The sequence below is a fragment of the Amia ocellicauda genome, unplaced genomic scaffold (assembly GCF_036373705.1).
Source record: "Amia ocellicauda isolate fAmiCal2 unplaced genomic scaffold, fAmiCal2.hap1 HAP1_SCAFFOLD_300, whole genome shotgun sequence".
Classification (NCBI taxonomy): Eukaryota; Metazoa; Chordata; class Actinopteri; order Amiiformes; family Amiidae; genus Amia; species Amia ocellicauda.
The window spans coordinates 1-16,446 of record NW_027102866.1 but is presented as its reverse complement, the minus strand read 5'-3'; the positions used below and the strand labels follow the sequence as shown (position 1 = coordinate 16,446).

Here is a 16,446-nt window from a genome sequence, read left to right as displayed (position 1 = left end):
ATTCAAAAGTGATTGTCTATTCAAATGAATGTAGTGTTGTGGAAGTGTCTTATTGTAACAGAGTCTTATTATGAAAGAATTGAGATTAAACGGATTAAGCAACATGTCAGGATATTGGGTGTCAATGACACATTAACAGTGTCGACAAGGTGTGATACAAGTGCGCATTTCTGTTGACTACGTTTCAGGTGAGAGGCAGCAGTCGGGTACAGGTTGAATTGAATGAGCAGATGGAGCCATGAACACATTGAATGTATGTTGCACCTCAGTCACACTGGTGCAATGGTTTGATAATCATCATGGAATGAGATTGGAGTGTGGTAGCGGTGACTTTGATGGTCCTCCCATGCCTGGTCAGGCACACTATGATGTAGTGTTGCTGGTCGCCAGATATGAGAAGAAAACAGTGAGAGTTGGTTGTAGATGCTGTCGAGCCAGGTAGGAGTCGAACCTACAGTCTTCTGATTCGTAGTCAGACGCGTTATCCATTGCGCCACTGGCCCCACGTTTGGACGCACTCAAGCAATCCGATGGAAACAGCTTCTTCTGTCCTGGAACAGGGTATCAGTGAACCCAAAGGGATGCAAAGTTCAGAGCGAACCTGCAGCCGGCGCTGCACAGGGCGGTGCTGCCACAGGAAGCAGCGGGGAATTAGCTCAGATGGTAGAGCGCTCGCTTAGCATGCGAGAGGTGGCGGGACCGATGCCCGCATTCTCCAGAGCTCCTTCATCTGCTACCAGACCCGTCGTCAGCCCGCAGGACAGCCCTGCTGAGATCCTCACAAGCATACGAGGGGTCATCATTTTTCACTTCTTGATCACAACCACCATACCATTCGTAAATATATCCACCCCAATGTATTCACAACAAGAACAATACAGTGTATTCTGTTTTGAACAAACAGATGTATTTAGACTTCATCTAATATTCTGTATCAGTTCATATTACTTCGCTCTATGCTATAAAATATTACATTTTTACATAGATCTAAGAAAAAACGTATGTCCGTATGTAATACCAATTTTATGTTCACATTTCCCTCTGTGCATTTACAGTTCTTCGTTGACATTTTTTCTTCTTTTCTATTTATATTTCCTCCTCTGCATTTCGTCTACTCTGTAAATAGAGATATAAAGAGAAAAACACCACCTCACCTTTTCAACTCACGTTCTCTTTCATATTTTGCCTTTGCTTGTTGTAGTGATGAGAAGGGCCAGAATGCATTGTACATTCATTTGTGCGACATGTATGGAGGATAATCCAAGGCAGAATTAAAAATAAATGCAGAGAGAAGATAATAATAAATACATGAATTATACATGTTGAACACAGAAATAAATCAATGGAGATTCATATCAACGTATTTTTTAATTCGATTTCTTAGCAGACACCATAGCCAGGGTGACTTACAGATGTTAACGAGATATTACCACATTTTGTTTTCCTTACACTTAACCCATTGGCATGGGTGGGCATTAACTGGTGCAATCTAGCTAAAGTCCCTTGCTCAAGAGTAGTAAGTGTACCAGAGATTGCACACACCGTGCTGTGCTACAGGGTACAGAGCCCAAACCACTACTCCACACTGTATTCAAAAGTGATTATCTGTTCAAATGAATGTAGTGTTGTGGAAGTGTCTTATTGTAACAGAGTCTTATTATGAAAGAATTGAGATTAAACGGATTAAGCAACATGTCAGGTTATTGGGTGTCAATGACACATTAACAGTGTCGACAAGGTGTGATACAAGTGCGCATTTCTGTTGACTACGGTTCAGGTGAGAGGCAGCAGTCGGGTACAGGTTGAATTGAATGAGCAGATGGAGCCATGAACACATTGAATGTATGTTGCACCTCAGTCACACTGGTGCAATGGTTTGATAATCATCATGGAATGAGATTGGAGTGTGGTAGCGGTGACTTTGATGGTCCTCCCATGCCTGGTCCGGCACACTATGATGTAGTGCTGCTGGTCGCCAGATATGAGAAGAAAACAGTGAGAGTTGGTTGTAGATGCTGTCGAGCCAGGTAGGAGTCGAACCTACAGTCTTCTGATTCGTAGTCAGACGCGTTATCCATTGCGCCACTGGCCCCACGTTTGGACGCACTCAAGCAATCCGATGGAAACAGCTTCTTCTGTCCTGGAACAGGGTATCAGTGAACCCAAAGGGATGCAAAGTTCAGAGCGAACCTGCAGCCGGCGCTGCACAGGGCGGTGCTGCCACAGGAAGCAGCGGGGAATTAGCTCAGATGGTAGAGCGCTCGCTTAGCATGCGAGAGGTGGCGGGACCGATGCCCGCATTCTCCAGAGCTCCTTCATCTGCTACCAGACCCGTCTTCAGCCCGCAGGACAGCCCTGCTGAGATCCTCACAAGCATACGAGGGGTCGTCATTTTTCACTTCTTGATCACAACCACCATACCATTCGTAAATATATCCACCCCAATGTATTCACAACAAGAACAATACAGTGTATTCTGTTTTGAACAAACAGATGTATTTAGACTTCATCTAATATTCTGTATCAGTTCATATTACTTCGCTCTATGCTATAAAATATTACATTTTTACATAGATCTAAGAAAAAACGTATGTCCGTATGTAATACCAATTTTATGTTCACATTTCCCTCTGTGCATTTACAGTTCTTCGTTGACATTTTTTCTTCTTTTCTATTTATATTTCCTCCTCTGCATTTCGTCTACTCTGTAAATAGAGATATAAAGAGAAAAACACCACCTCACCTTTTCAACTCACTTTCTCTTTCATATTTTGGCTTTGCTTGTTGTAGTGATGAGAAGGGCCAGAATGCATTGTACATTCACTTGTGCGACATGTATGTAGGATAATCCAAGGCAGAATTAAAAATAAATGCAGAGAGAAGATAATAATAAATACATGAATTATACATGTTGAACACAGAAATAAATCAATGGAGATTCATATCAACGTATTTTTTAATTCGATTTCTTAGCAGACACCATAGCCAGGGTGACTTACAGATGTTAACGAGATATTACCACATTTTGTTTTCCTTACACTTAACCCATTGGCATGGGTGGGCATTAACTGGTGCAATCTAGCTAAAGTCCCTTGCTCAAGAGTAGTAAGTGTACCAGAGATTGCACACACCGTGCTGTGCTACAGGGTACAGAGCCCAAACCACTACTCCACACTGTATTCAAAAGTGATTGTCTATTCAAATGAATGTAGTTTTTTGGAAGTGTCTTATTGTAACAGAGTCTTATTATGAAAGAATTGAGATTAAACGGATTAAGCAACATGTCAGGTTATTGGGTGTCGATGACACATTAACAGTGTCGACAAGGTGTGATACAAGTACGCATTTCTGCTGACTACGTTTCAGGTGAGAGGCAGCAGTCGGGTACAGGTTGAATTGAATGAGCAGATGGAGCCATGAACACATTGAATGTATGTTGCACCTCAGTCACACTGGTGCAATGGTTTGATAATCATCATGGAATGAGATTGGAGTGTGGTAGCGGTGACTTTGATGGTCCTCCCATGCCTGGTCCGGCACACTATGATGTAGTGCTGCTGGTCGCCAGATATGAGAAGAAAACAGCGAGAGTTGGGTGTAGATGCTGTCGAGCCAGGTAGGAGTCGAACCTACAGTCTTCTGATTCGAAGTCAGACGCGTTATCCATTGCGCCACTGGCCCCACGTTTGGACGCACTCAAGCAATCCGATGGAAACAGCTTCTTCTGTCCTGGAACAGGGTATCAGTGCACCCAAAGGGATGCAAAGTTCAGAGCGAACCTGCAGCCGGCGCTGCACAGGGCGGTGCTGCCACAGGAAGCAGCGGGGAATTAGCTCAGATGGTAGAGCGCTCGCTTAGCATGCGAGAGGTGGCGGGACCGATGCCCGCATTCTCCAGAGCTCCTTCATCTGCTATCAGACCCGTCTTCAGCCCGCAGGACAGCCCTGCTGAGATCCTCACAAGCATACGAGGGGTCGTCATTTTTCACTTCTTGATCACAACCACCATACCATTCGTAAATATATCCACCCCAATGTATTCACAACAAGAACAATACAGTGTATTCTGTTTTGAACAAACAGATGTATTTAGACTTCATCAAATATTCTGTATCAGTTCATATTACTTCGCTCTATGCTATAAAATATTACATTTTTACATAGATCTAAGAAAAAACGTATGTCCGTATGTAATACCAATTTTATGTTCACATTTCCCTCTGTGCATTTACAGTTCTTCGTTGACATTTTTTCTTCTTTTCTATTTATATTTCCTCCTCTGCATTTCGTCTACTCTGTAAATAGAGATATAAAGAGAAAAACACCACCTCACCTTTTCAACTCACTTTCTCTTTCATATTTTGGCTTTGCTTGTTGTAGTGATGAGAAGGGCCAGAATGCATTGTACATTCACTTGTGCGACATGTATGTAGGATAATCCAAGGCAGAATTAAAAATAAATGCAGAGAGAAGATAATAATAAATACATGAATTATACATGTTGAACACAGAAATAAATCAATGGAGATTCATATCAACGTATTTTTTAATTCGATTTCTTAGCAGACACCAAAGCCAGGGTGACTTACAGATGTTAACGAGATATTACCACATTTTGTTTTCCTTACACTTAACCCATTGGCATGGGTGGGCATTAACTGGTGCAATCTAGCTAAAGTCCCTTGCTCAAGAGTAGTAAGTGTACCAGAGATTGCACACACCGTGCTGTGCGACAGGGTACAGAGCCCAAACCACTACTCCACACTGTATTCAAAAGTGATTGTCTATTCAAATGAATGTAGTGTTGTGGAAGTGTCTTATTGTAACAGAGTCTTATTATGAAAGAATTGAGATTAAACGGATTAAGCAACATGTCAGGATATTGGGTGTCAATGACACATTAACAGTGTCGACAAGGTGTGATACAAGTGCGCATTTCTGTTGACTACGGTTCAGGTGAGAGGCAGCAGTCGGGTACAGGTTGAATTGAATGAGCAGATGGAGCCATGAACACATTGAATGTATGTTGCACCTCAGTCACACTGGTGCAATGGTTTGATAATCATCATGGAATGAGATTGGAGTGTGGTAGCGGTGACTTTGATGGTCCTCCCATGCCTGGTCCGGCACACTATGATGTAGTGCTGCTGGTCGCCAGATATGAGAAGAAAACAGCGAGAGTTGGGTGTAGATGCTGTCGAGCCAGGTAGGAGTCGAACCTACAGTCTTCTGATTCGAAGTCAGACGCGTTATCCATTGCGCCACTGGCCCCACGTTTGGACGCACTCAAGCAATCCGATGGAAACAGCTTCTTCTGTCCTGGAACAGGGTATTAGCTCAGATGGTAGAGCGCTCGCTTAGCATGCGATAGGTGGCGGGACCGATGCCCGCATTCTCCAGAGCTCCTTCATCTGTTACCAGACCCGTCTTCAGCCTGCAGGACAGCCCTGCTGAGATCCTCACAAGCATACGAGGGGTCGTCGTTTTTCACTTCTTGATCACAACCACCATACCATTCGTAAATATATCCACCCCAATGTATTCACAACAAGAACAATACAGTGTATTCTGTTTTGAACAAACAGATGTATTTAGACTTCATCAAATATTCTGTATCAGTTCATATTACTTCGCTCTATGCTATAAAATATTACATTTTTACATAGATCTAAGAAAAAACGTATGTCCGTATGTAATACCAATTTTATGTTCACATTTCCCTCTGTGCATTTACAGTTCTTCGTTGACATTCTTTCTTCTTTTCTATTTATATTTCCTCCTCTGCATTTCGTCTACTCTGTAAATAGAGATATAAAGAGAAAAACACCACCTCACCTTTTCAACTCACGTTCTCTTTCATATTTTGGCTTTACTTGTTGTAGTGATAAAAAGGGCCAGAATGCATTGTACATTCATTTGTGCGACAGGCTATCATGTATGGAGGATAATCCAAGGCAGAATTAAAAATAAATGCAGAGAGAAGATAATAATAAATACATGAATTATACATGTTGAACACAGAAATAAATCAATGGAGATTCATATCAACGTATTTTTTAATTCGATTTCTTAGCAGACACCATAGCCAGGGTGACTTACAGATGTTAACGAGATATTACCACATTTTGTTTTCCTTACACTTAACCCATTGGCATGGGTGGGCATTAACTGGTGCAATCTAGCTAAAGTCCCTTGCTCAAGAGTAGTAAGTGTACCAGAGATTGCACACACCGTGCTGTGCTACAGGGTACAGAGCCCAAACCACTACTCCACACTGTATTCAAAAGTGATTGTCTATTCAAATGAATGTAGTGTTGTGGAAGTGTCTTATTGTAACAGAGTCTTATTATGAAAGAATTGAGATTAAACGGATTAAGCAACATGTCAGGTTATTGGGTGTCAATGACACATTAACAGTGTCGACAAGGTGTGATACAAGTGCGCATTTCTGTTGACTACGGTTCAGGTGAGAGGCAGCAGTCGGGTACAGGTTGAATTGAATGAGCAGATGGAGCCATGAACACATTGAATGTATGTTGCACCTCAGTCACACTGGTGCAATGGTTTGATAATCATCATGGAATGAGATTGGAGTGTGGTAGCGGTGACTTTGATGGTCCTCCCATGCCTGGTCCGGCACACTATGATGTAGTGCTGCTGGTCGCCAGATATGAGAAGAAAACAGTGAGAGTTGGGTGTAGATGCTGTCGAGCCAGGTAGGAGTCGAACCTACAGTCTTCTGATTCGTAGTCAGACGCGTTATCCATTGCGCCACTGGCCCCACGTTTGGACGCACTCAAGCAATCCGATGGAAACAGCTTCTTCTGTCCTGGAACAGGGTATCAGTGCACCCATATTGATGCAAAGTTCAGAGCGAACCTGCAGCCGGCGCTGCACAGGGCGGTGCTGCCACAGGAAGCAGCGGGGAATTAGCTCAGATGGTAGAGCGCTCGCTTAGCATGCGAGAGGTGGCGGGACCGATGCCCGCATTCTCCAGAGCTCCTTCATCTGCTACCAGACCCGTCTTCAGCCCGCAGGACAGCCCTGCTGAGATCCTCACAAGCATACGAGGGGTCGTCATTTTTCACTTCTTGATCACAACCACCATACCATTCGTAAATATATCCACCCCAATGTATTCACAACAAGAACAATACAGTGTATTCTGTTTTGAACAAACAGATGTATTTAGACTTCATCTAATATTCTGTATCAGTTCATATTACTTCGCTCTATGCTATAAAATATTACATTTTTACATAGATCTAAGAAAAAACGTATGTCCGTATGTAATACCAATTTTATGTTCACATTTCCCTCTGTGCCTTTACAGTTCTTCGTTGACATTTTTTCTTCTTTTCTATTTATATTTCCTCCTCTGCATTTCGTCTACTCTGTAAATAGAGATATAAAGAGAAAAACACCACCTCACCTTTTCAACTCACGTTCTCTTTCATATTTTGCCTTTGCTTGTTGTAGTGATGAGAAGGGCCAGAATGCATTGTACATTCATTTGTGCGACATGTATGGAGGATAATCCAAGGCAGAATTAAAAATAAATGCAGAGAGAAGATAATAATAAATACATGAATTATACATGTTGAACACAGAAATAAATCAATGGAGATTCATATCAACGTATTTTTTAATTCGATTTCTTAGCAGACACCATAGCCAGGGTGACTTACAGATGTTAACGAGATATTACCACATTTTGTTTTCCTTACACTTAACCCATTGGCATGGGTGGGCATTAACTGGTGCAATCTAGCTAAAGTCCCTTGCTCAAGAGTAGTAAGTGTACCAGAGATTGCACACACCGTGCTGTGCTACAGGGTACAGAGCCCAAACCACTACTCCACACTGTATTCAAAAGTGATTGTCTATTCAAATGAATGTAGTGTTGTGGAAGTGTCTTATTGTAACAGAGTCTTATTATGAAAGAATTGAGATTAAACGGATTAAGCAACATGTCAGGATATTGGGTGTCAATGACACATTAACAGTGTCGACAAGGTGTGATACAAGTGCGCATTTCTGTTGACTACGTTTCAGGTGAGAGGCAGCAGTCGGGTACAGGTTGAATTGAATGAGCAGATGGAGCCATGAACACATTGAATGTATGTTGCACCTCAGTCACACTGGTGCAATGGTTTGATAATCATCATGGAATGAGATTGGAGTGTGGTAGCGGTGACTTTGATGGTCCTCCCATGCCTGGTCCGGCACACTATGATGTAGTGCTGCTGGTCGCCAGATATGAGAAGAAAACAGTGAGAGTTGGTTGTAGATGCTGTCGAGCCAGGTAGGAGTCGAACCTACAGTCTTCTGATTCGTAGTCAGACGCGTTATCCATTGCGCCACTGGCCCCACGTTTGGACGCACTCAAGCAATCCGATGGAAACAGCTTCTTCTGTCCTGGAACAGGGTATCAGTGAACCCAAAGGGATGCAAAGTTCAGAGCGAACCTGCAGCCGGCGCTGCACAGGGCGGTGCTGCCACAGGAAGCAGCGGGGAATTAGCTCAGATGGTAGAGCGCTCGCTTAGCATGCGAGAGGTGGCGGGACCGATGCCCGCATTCTCCAGAGCTCCTTCATCTGCTACCAGACCCGTCTTCAGCCCGCAGGACAGCCCTGCTGAGATCCTCACAAGCATACGAGGGGTCGTCATTTTTCACTTCTTGATCACAACCACCATACCATTCGTAAATATATCCACCCCAATGTATTCACAACAAGAACAATACAGTGTATTCTGTTTTGAACAAACAGATGTATTTAGACTTCATCTAATATTCTGTATCAGTTCATATTACTTCGCTCTATGCTATAAAATATTACATTTTTACATAGATCTAAGAAAAATCGTATGTCCGTATGTAATACCAATTTTATGTTCACATTTCCCTCTGTGCATTTACAGTTCTTCGTTGACATTTTTTCTTCTTTTCTATTTATATTTCCTCCTCTGCATTTCGTCTACTCTGTAAATAGAGATATAAAGAGAAAAACACCACCTCACCTTTTCAACTCACGTTCTCTTTCATATTTTGCCTTTGCTTGTTGTAGTGATGAGAAGGGCCAGAATGCATTGTACATTCATTTGTGCGACATGTATGGAGGATAATCCAAGGCAGAATTAAAAATAAATGCAGAGAGAAGATAATAATAAATACATGAATTATACATGTTGAACACAGAAATAAATCAATGGAGATTCATATCAACGTATTTTTTAATTCGATTTCTTAGCAGACACCATAGCCAGGGTGACTTACAGATGTTAACGAGATATTACCACATTTTGTTTTCCTTACACTTAACCCATTGGCATGGGTGGGCATTAACTGGTGCAATCTAGCTAAAGTCCCTTGCTCAAGAGTAGTAAGTGTACCAGAGATTGCACACACCGTGCTGTGCTACAGGGTACAGAGCCCAAACCACTACTCCACACTGTATTCAAAAGTGATTGTCTATTCAAATGAATGTAGTGTTGTGGAAGTGTCTTATTGTAACAGAGTCTTATTATGAAAGAATTGAGATTAAACGGATTAAGCAACATGTCAGGATATTGGGTGTCAATGACACATTAACAGTGTCGACAAGGTGTGATACAAGTGCGCATTTCTGTTGACTACGTTTCAGGTGAGAGGCAGCAGTCGGGTACAGGTTGAATTGAATGAGCAGATGGAGCCATGAACACATTGAATGTATGTTGCACCTCAGTCACACTGGTGCAATGGTTTGATAATCATCATGGAATGAGATTGGAGTGTGGTAGCGGTGACTTTGATGGTCCTCCCATGCCTGGTCCGGCACACTATGATGTAGTGCTGCTGGTCGCCAGATATGAGAAGAAAACAGTGAGAGTTGGTTGTAGATGCTGTCGAGCCAGGTAGGAGTCGAACCTACAGTCTTCTGATTCGTAGTCAGACGCGTTATCCATTGCGCCACTGGCCCCACGTTTGGACGCACTCAAGCAATCCGATGGAAACAGCTTCTTCTGTCCTGGAACAGGGTATCAGTGAACCCAAAGGGATGCAAAGTTCAGAGCGAACCTGCAGCCGGCGCTGCACAGGGCGGTGCTGCCACAGGAAGCAGCGGGGAATTAGCTCAGATGGTAGAGCGCTCGCTTAGCATGCGAGAGGTGGCGGGACCGATGCCCGCATTCTCCAGAGCTCCTTCATCTGCTACCAGACCCGTCTTCAGCCCGCAGGACAGCCCTGCTGAGATCCTCACAAGCATACGAGGGGTCGTCATTTTTCACTTCTTGATCACAACCACCATACCATTCGTAAATATATCCACCCCAATGTATTCACAACAAGAACAATACAGTGTATTCTGTTTTGAACAAACAGATGTATTTAGACTTCATCTAATATTCTGTATCAGTTCATATTACTTCGCTCTATGCTATAAAATATTACATTTTTACATAGATCTAAGAAAAAACGTATGTCCGTATGTAATACCAATTTTATGTTCACATTTCCCTCTGTGCCTTTACAGTTCTTCGTTGACATTTTTTCTTCTTTTCTATTTATATTTCCTCCTCTGCATTTCGTCTACTCTGTAAATAGAGATATAAAGAGAAAAACACCACCTCACCTTTTCAACTCACGTTCTCTTTCATATTTTGCCTTTGCTTGTTGTAGTGATGAGAAGGGCCAGAATGCATTGTACATTCATTTGTGCGACATGTATGGAGGATAATCCAAGGCAGAATTAAAAATAAATGCAGAGAGAAGATAATAATAAATACATGAATTATACATGTTGAACACAGAAATAAATCAATGGAGATTCATATCAACGTATTTTTTAATTCGATTTCTTAGCAGACACCATAGCCAGGGTGACTTACAGATGTTAACGAGATATTACCACATTTTGTTTTCCTTACACTTAACCCATTGGCATGGGTGGGCATTAACTGGTGCAATCTAGCTAAAGTCCCTTGCTCAAGAGTAGTAAGTGTACCAGAGATTGCACACACCGTGCTGTGCTACAGGGTACAGAGCCCAAACCACTACTCCACACTGTATTCAAAAGTGATTGTCTATTCAAATGAATGTAGTGTTGTGGAAGTGTCTTATTGTAACAGAGTCTTATTATGAAAGAATTGAGATTAAACGGATTAAGCAACATGTCAGGATATTGGGTGTCAATGACACATTAACAGTGTCGACAAGGTGTGATACAAGTGCGCATTTCTGTTGACTACGTTTCAGGTGAGAGGCAGCAGTCGGGTACAGGTTGAATTGAATGAGCAGATGGAGCCATGAACACATTGAATGTATGTTGCACCTCAGTCACACTGGTGCAATGGTTTGATAATCATCATGGAATGAGATTGGAGTGTGGTAGCGGTGACTTTGATGGTCCTCCCATGCCTGGTCCGGCACACTATGATGTAGTGTTGCTGGTCGCCAGATATGAGAAGAAAACAGTGAGAGTTGGTTGTAGATGCTGTCGAGCCAGGTAGGAGTCGAACCTACAGTCTTCTGATTCGTAGTCAGACGCGTTATCCATTGCGCCACTGGCCCCACGTTTGGACGCACTCAAGCAATCCGATGGAAACAGCTTCTTCTGTCCTGGAACAGGGTATCAGTGAACCCAAAGGGATGCAAAGTTCAGAGCGAACCTGCAGCCGGCGCTGCACAGGGCGGTGCTGCCACAGGAAGCAGCGGGGAATTAGCTCAGATGGTAGAGCGCTCGCTTAGCATGCGAGAGGTGGCGGGACCGATGCCCGCATTCTCCAGAGCTCCTTCATCTGCTACCAGACCCGTCTTCAGCCCGCAGGACAGCCCTGCTGAGATCCTCACAAGCATACGAGGGGTCGTCATTTTTCACTTCTTGATCACAACCACCATACCATTCGTAAATATATCCACCCCAATGTATTCACAACAAGAACAATACAGTGTATTCTGTTTTGAACAAACAGATGTATTTAGACTTCATCTAATATTCTGTATCAGTTCATATTACTTCGCTCTATGCTATAAAATATTACATTTTTACATAGATCTAAGAAAAAACGTATGTCCGTATGTAATACCAATTTTATGTTCACATTTCCCTCTGTGCCTTTACAGTTCTTCGTTGACATTTTTTCTTCTTTTCTATTTATATTTCCTCCTCTGCATTTCGTCTACTCTGTAAATAGAGATATAAAGAGAAAAACACCACCTCACCTTTTCAACTCACGTTCTCTTTCATATTTTGCCTTTGCTTGTTGTAGTGATGAGAAGGGCCAGAATGCATTGTACATTCATTTGTGCGACATGTATGGAGGATAATCCAAGGCAGAATTAAAAATAAATGCAGAGAGAAGATAATAATAAATACATGAATTATACATGTTGAACACAGAAATAAATCAATGGAGATTCATATCAACGTATTTTTTAATTCGATTTCTTAGCAGACACCATAGCCAGGGTGACTTACAGATGTTAACGAGATATTACCACATTTTGTTTTCCTTACACTTAACCCATTGGCATGGGTGGGCATTAACTGGTGCAATCTAGCTAAAGTCCCTTGCTCAAGAGTAGTAAGTGTACCAGAGATTGCACACACCGTGCTGTGCTACAGGGTACAGAGCCCAAACCACTACTCCACACTGTATTCAAAAGTGATTGTCTATTCAAATGAATGTAGTGTTGTGGAAGTGTCTTATTGTAACAGAGTCTTATTATGAAAGAATTGAGATTAAACGGATTAAGCAACATGTCAGGATATTGGGTGTCAATGACACATTAACAGTGTCGACAAGGTGTGATACAAGTGCGCATTTCTGTTGACTACGTTTCAGGTGAGAGGCAGCAGTCGGGTACAGGTTGAATTGAATGAGCAGATGGAGCCATGAACACATTGAATGTATGTTGCACCTCAGTCACACTGGTGCAATGGTTTGATAATCATCATGGAATGAGATTGGAGTGTGGTAGCGGTGACTTTGATGGTCCTCCCATGCCTGGTCCGGCACACTATGATGTAGTGCTGCTGGTCGCCAGATATGAGAAGAAAACAGTGAGAGTTGGTTGTAGATGCTGTCGAGCCAGGTAGGAGTCGAACCTACAGTCTTCTGATTCGTAGTCAGACGCGTTATCCATTGCGCCACTGGCCCCACGTTTGGACGCACTCAAGCAATCCGATGGAAACAGCTTCTTCTGTCCTGGAACAGGGTATCAGTGAACCCAAAGGGATGCAAAGTTCAGAGCGAACCTGCAGCCGGCGCTGCACAGGGCGGTGCTGCCACAGGAAGCAGCGGGGAATTAGCTCAGATGGTAGAGCGCTCGCTTAGCATGCGAGAGGTGGCGGGACCGATGCCCGCATTCTCCAGAGCTCCTTCATCTGCTACCAGACCCGTCTTCAGCCCGCAGGACAGCCCTGCTGAGATCCTCACAAGCATACGAGGGGTCGTCATTTTTCACTTCTTGATCACAACCACCATACCATTCGTAAATATATCCACCCCAATGTATTCACAACAAGAACAATACAGTGTATTCTGTTTTGAACAAACAGATGTATTTAGACTTCATCTAATATTCTGTATCAGTTCATATTACTTCGCTCTATGCTATAAAATATTACATTTTTACATAGATCTAAGAAAAAACGTATGTCCGTATGTAATACCAATTTTATGTTCACATTTCCCTCTGTGCCTTTACAGTTCTTCGTTGACATTTTTTCTTCTTTTCTATTTATATTTCCTCCTCTGCATTTCGTCTACTCTGTAAATAGAGATATAAAGAGAAAAACACCACCTCACCTTTTCAACTCACGTTCTCTTTCATATTTTGCCTTTGCTTGTTGTAGTGATGAGAAGGGCCAGAATGCATTGTACATTCATTTGTGCGACATGTATGGAGGATAATCCAAGGCAGAATTAAAAATAAATGCAGAGAGAAGATAATAATAAATACATGAATTATACATGTTGAACACAGAAATAAATCAATGGAGATTCATATCAACGTATTTTTTAATTCGATTTCTTAGCAGACACCATAGCCAGGGTGACTTACAGATGTTAACGAGATATTACCACATTTTGTTTTCCTTACACTTAACCCATTGGCATGGGTGGGCATTAACTGGTGCAATCTAGCTAAAGTCCCTTGCTCAAGAGTAGTAAGTGTACCAGAGATTGCACACACCGTGCTGTGCTACAGGGTACAGAGCCCAAACCACTACTCCACACTGTATTCAAAAGTGATTGTCTATTCAAATGAATGTAGTGTTGTGGAAGTGTCTTATTGTAACAGAGTCTTATTATGAAAGAATTGAGATTAAACGGATTAAGCAACATGTCAGGATATTGGGTGTCAATGACACATTAACAGTGTCGACAAGGTGTGATACAAGTGCGCATTTCTGTTGACTACGTTTCAGGTGAGAGGCAGCAGTCGGGTACAGGTTGAATTGAATGAGCAGATGGAGCCATGAACACATTGAATGTATGTTGCACCTCAGTCACACTGGTGCAATGGTTTGATAATCATCATGGAATGAGATTGGAGTGTGGTAGCGGTGACTTTGATGGTCCTCCCATGCCTGGTCCGGCACACTATGATGTAGTGTTGCTGGTCGCCAGATATGAGAAGAAAACAGTGAGAGTTGGTTGTAGATGCTGTCGAGCCAGGTAGGAGTCGAACCTACAGTCTTCTGATTCGTAGTCAGACGCGTTATCCATTGCGCCACTGGCCCCACGTTTGGACGCACTCAAGCAATCCGATGGAAACAGCTTCTTCTGTCCTGGAACAGGGTATCAGTGAACCCAAAGGGATGCAAAGTTCAGAGCGAACCTGCAGCCGGCGCTGCACAGGGCGGTGCTGCCACAGGAAGCAGCGGGGAATTAGCTCAGATGGTAGAGCGCTCGCTTAGCATGCGAGAGGTGGCGGGACCGATGCCCGCATTCTCCAGAGCTCCTTCATCTGCTACCAGACCCGTCTTCAGCCCGCAGGACAGCCCTGCTGAGATCCTCACAAGCATACGAGGGGTCGTCATTTTTCACTTCTTGATCACAACCACCATACCATTCGTAAATATATCCACCCCAATGTATTCACAACAAGAACAATACAGTGTATTCTGTTTTGAACAAACAGATGTATTTAGACTTCATCTAATATTCTGTATCAGTTCATATTACTTCGCTCTATGCTATAAAATATTACATTTTTACATAGATCTAAGAAAAAACGTATGTCCGTATGTAATACCAATTTTATGTTCACATTTCCCTCTGTGCATTTACAGTTCTTCGTTGACATTTTTTCTTCTTTTCTATTTATATTTCCTCCTCTGCATTTCGTCTACTCTGTAAATAGAGATATAAAGAGAAAAACACCACCTCACCTTTTCAACTCACGTTCTCTTTCATATTTTGCCTTTGCTTGTTGTAGTGATGAGAAGGGCCAGAATGCATTGTACATTCATTTGTGCGACATGTATGGAGGATAATCCAAGGCAGAATTAAAAATAAATGCAGAGAGAAGATAATAATAAATACATGAATTATACATGTTGAACACAGAAATAAATCAATGGAGATTCATATCAACGTATTTTTTAATTCGATTTCTTAGCAGACACCATAGCCAGGGTGACTTACAGATGTTAACGAGATATTACCACATTTTGTTTTCCTTACACTTAACCCATTGGCATGGGTGGGCATTAACTGGTGCAATCTAGCTAAAGTCCCTTGCTCAAGAGTAGTAAGTGTACCAGAGATTGCACACACCGTGCTGTGCTACAGGGTACAGAGCCCAAACCACTACTCCACACTGTATTCAAAAGTGATTGTCTATTCAAATGAATGTAGTGTTGTGGAAGTGTCTTATTGTAACAGAGTCTTATTATGAAAGAATTGAGATTAAACGGATTAAGCAACATGTCAGGATATTGGGTGTCAATGACACATTAACAGTGTCGACAAGGTGTGATACAAGTGCGCATTTCTGTTGACTACGTTTCAGGTGAGAGGCAGCAGTCGGGTACAGGTTGAATTGAATGAGCAGATGGAGCCATGAACACATTGAATGTATGTTGCACCTCAGTCACACTGGTGCAATGGTTTGATAATCATCATGGAATGAGATTGGAGTGTGGTAGCGGTGACTTTGATGGTCCTCCCATGCCTGGTCCGGCACACTATGATGTAGTGTTGCTGGTCGCCAGATATGAGAAGAAAACAGTGAGAGTTGGTTGTAGATGCTGTCGAGCCAGGTAGGAGTCGAACCTACAGTCTTCTGATTCGTAGTCAGACGCGTTATCCATTGCGCCACTGGCCCCACGTTTGGACGCACTCAAGCAATCCGATGGAAACAGCTTCTTCTGTCCTGGAACAGGGTATCAGTGAACCCAAAGGGATGCAAAGTTCAGAGCGAACCTGCAGCCGGCGCTGCACAGGGCGGTGCTGCCAC

At 42.7% G+C, this 16,446-nt stretch overlaps 11 non-coding genes across 11 annotated transcripts; all 11 read right to left on the bottom strand.

Moving 5' to 3' along the window:
* Positions 1-430: 430 nt before the first annotated feature.
* trnar-acg (transfer RNA arginine (anticodon ACG)) lies at positions 431-503 on the bottom strand. The gene has a single exon. It is a non-coding gene; the product is annotated as a tRNA-Arg (tRNA).
* Positions 504-2,019: 1,516 nt separating this feature from the next.
* On the bottom strand, positions 2,020-2,092 carry trnar-acg (transfer RNA arginine (anticodon ACG)). Its single transcript has one exon. It is a non-coding gene; the product is annotated as a tRNA-Arg (tRNA).
* Positions 2,093-3,608: 1,516 nt separating this feature from the next.
* Positions 3,609-3,681, bottom strand: trnar-ucg (transfer RNA arginine (anticodon UCG)). Its single transcript has one exon. It is a non-coding gene; the product is annotated as a tRNA-Arg (tRNA).
* Positions 3,682-5,197: 1,516 nt separating this feature from the next.
* On the bottom strand, positions 5,198-5,270 carry trnar-ucg (transfer RNA arginine (anticodon UCG)). Its single transcript has one exon. It is a non-coding gene; the product is annotated as a tRNA-Arg (tRNA).
* Positions 5,271-6,707: 1,437 nt separating this feature from the next.
* On the bottom strand, positions 6,708-6,780 carry trnar-acg (transfer RNA arginine (anticodon ACG)). Its single transcript has one exon. It is a non-coding gene; the product is annotated as a tRNA-Arg (tRNA).
* A 1,516-nt stretch (positions 6,781-8,296) lies between these two features.
* Positions 8,297-8,369, bottom strand: trnar-acg (transfer RNA arginine (anticodon ACG)). The gene has a single exon. It is a non-coding gene; the product is annotated as a tRNA-Arg (tRNA).
* A 1,516-nt stretch (positions 8,370-9,885) lies between these two features.
* On the bottom strand, positions 9,886-9,958 carry trnar-acg (transfer RNA arginine (anticodon ACG)). Its single transcript has one exon. It is a non-coding gene; the product is annotated as a tRNA-Arg (tRNA).
* Positions 9,959-11,474: 1,516 nt separating this feature from the next.
* trnar-acg (transfer RNA arginine (anticodon ACG)) lies at positions 11,475-11,547 on the bottom strand. Its single transcript has one exon. It is a non-coding gene; the product is annotated as a tRNA-Arg (tRNA).
* Positions 11,548-13,063: 1,516 nt separating this feature from the next.
* On the bottom strand, positions 13,064-13,136 carry trnar-acg (transfer RNA arginine (anticodon ACG)). Its single transcript has one exon. It is a non-coding gene; the product is annotated as a tRNA-Arg (tRNA).
* A 1,516-nt stretch (positions 13,137-14,652) lies between these two features.
* Positions 14,653-14,725, bottom strand: trnar-acg (transfer RNA arginine (anticodon ACG)). Its single transcript has one exon. It is a non-coding gene; the product is annotated as a tRNA-Arg (tRNA).
* Positions 14,726-16,241: 1,516 nt separating this feature from the next.
* trnar-acg (transfer RNA arginine (anticodon ACG)) lies at positions 16,242-16,314 on the bottom strand. Its single transcript has one exon. It is a non-coding gene; the product is annotated as a tRNA-Arg (tRNA).
* Between the last annotated feature and the right edge of the window lie 132 nt (positions 16,315-16,446).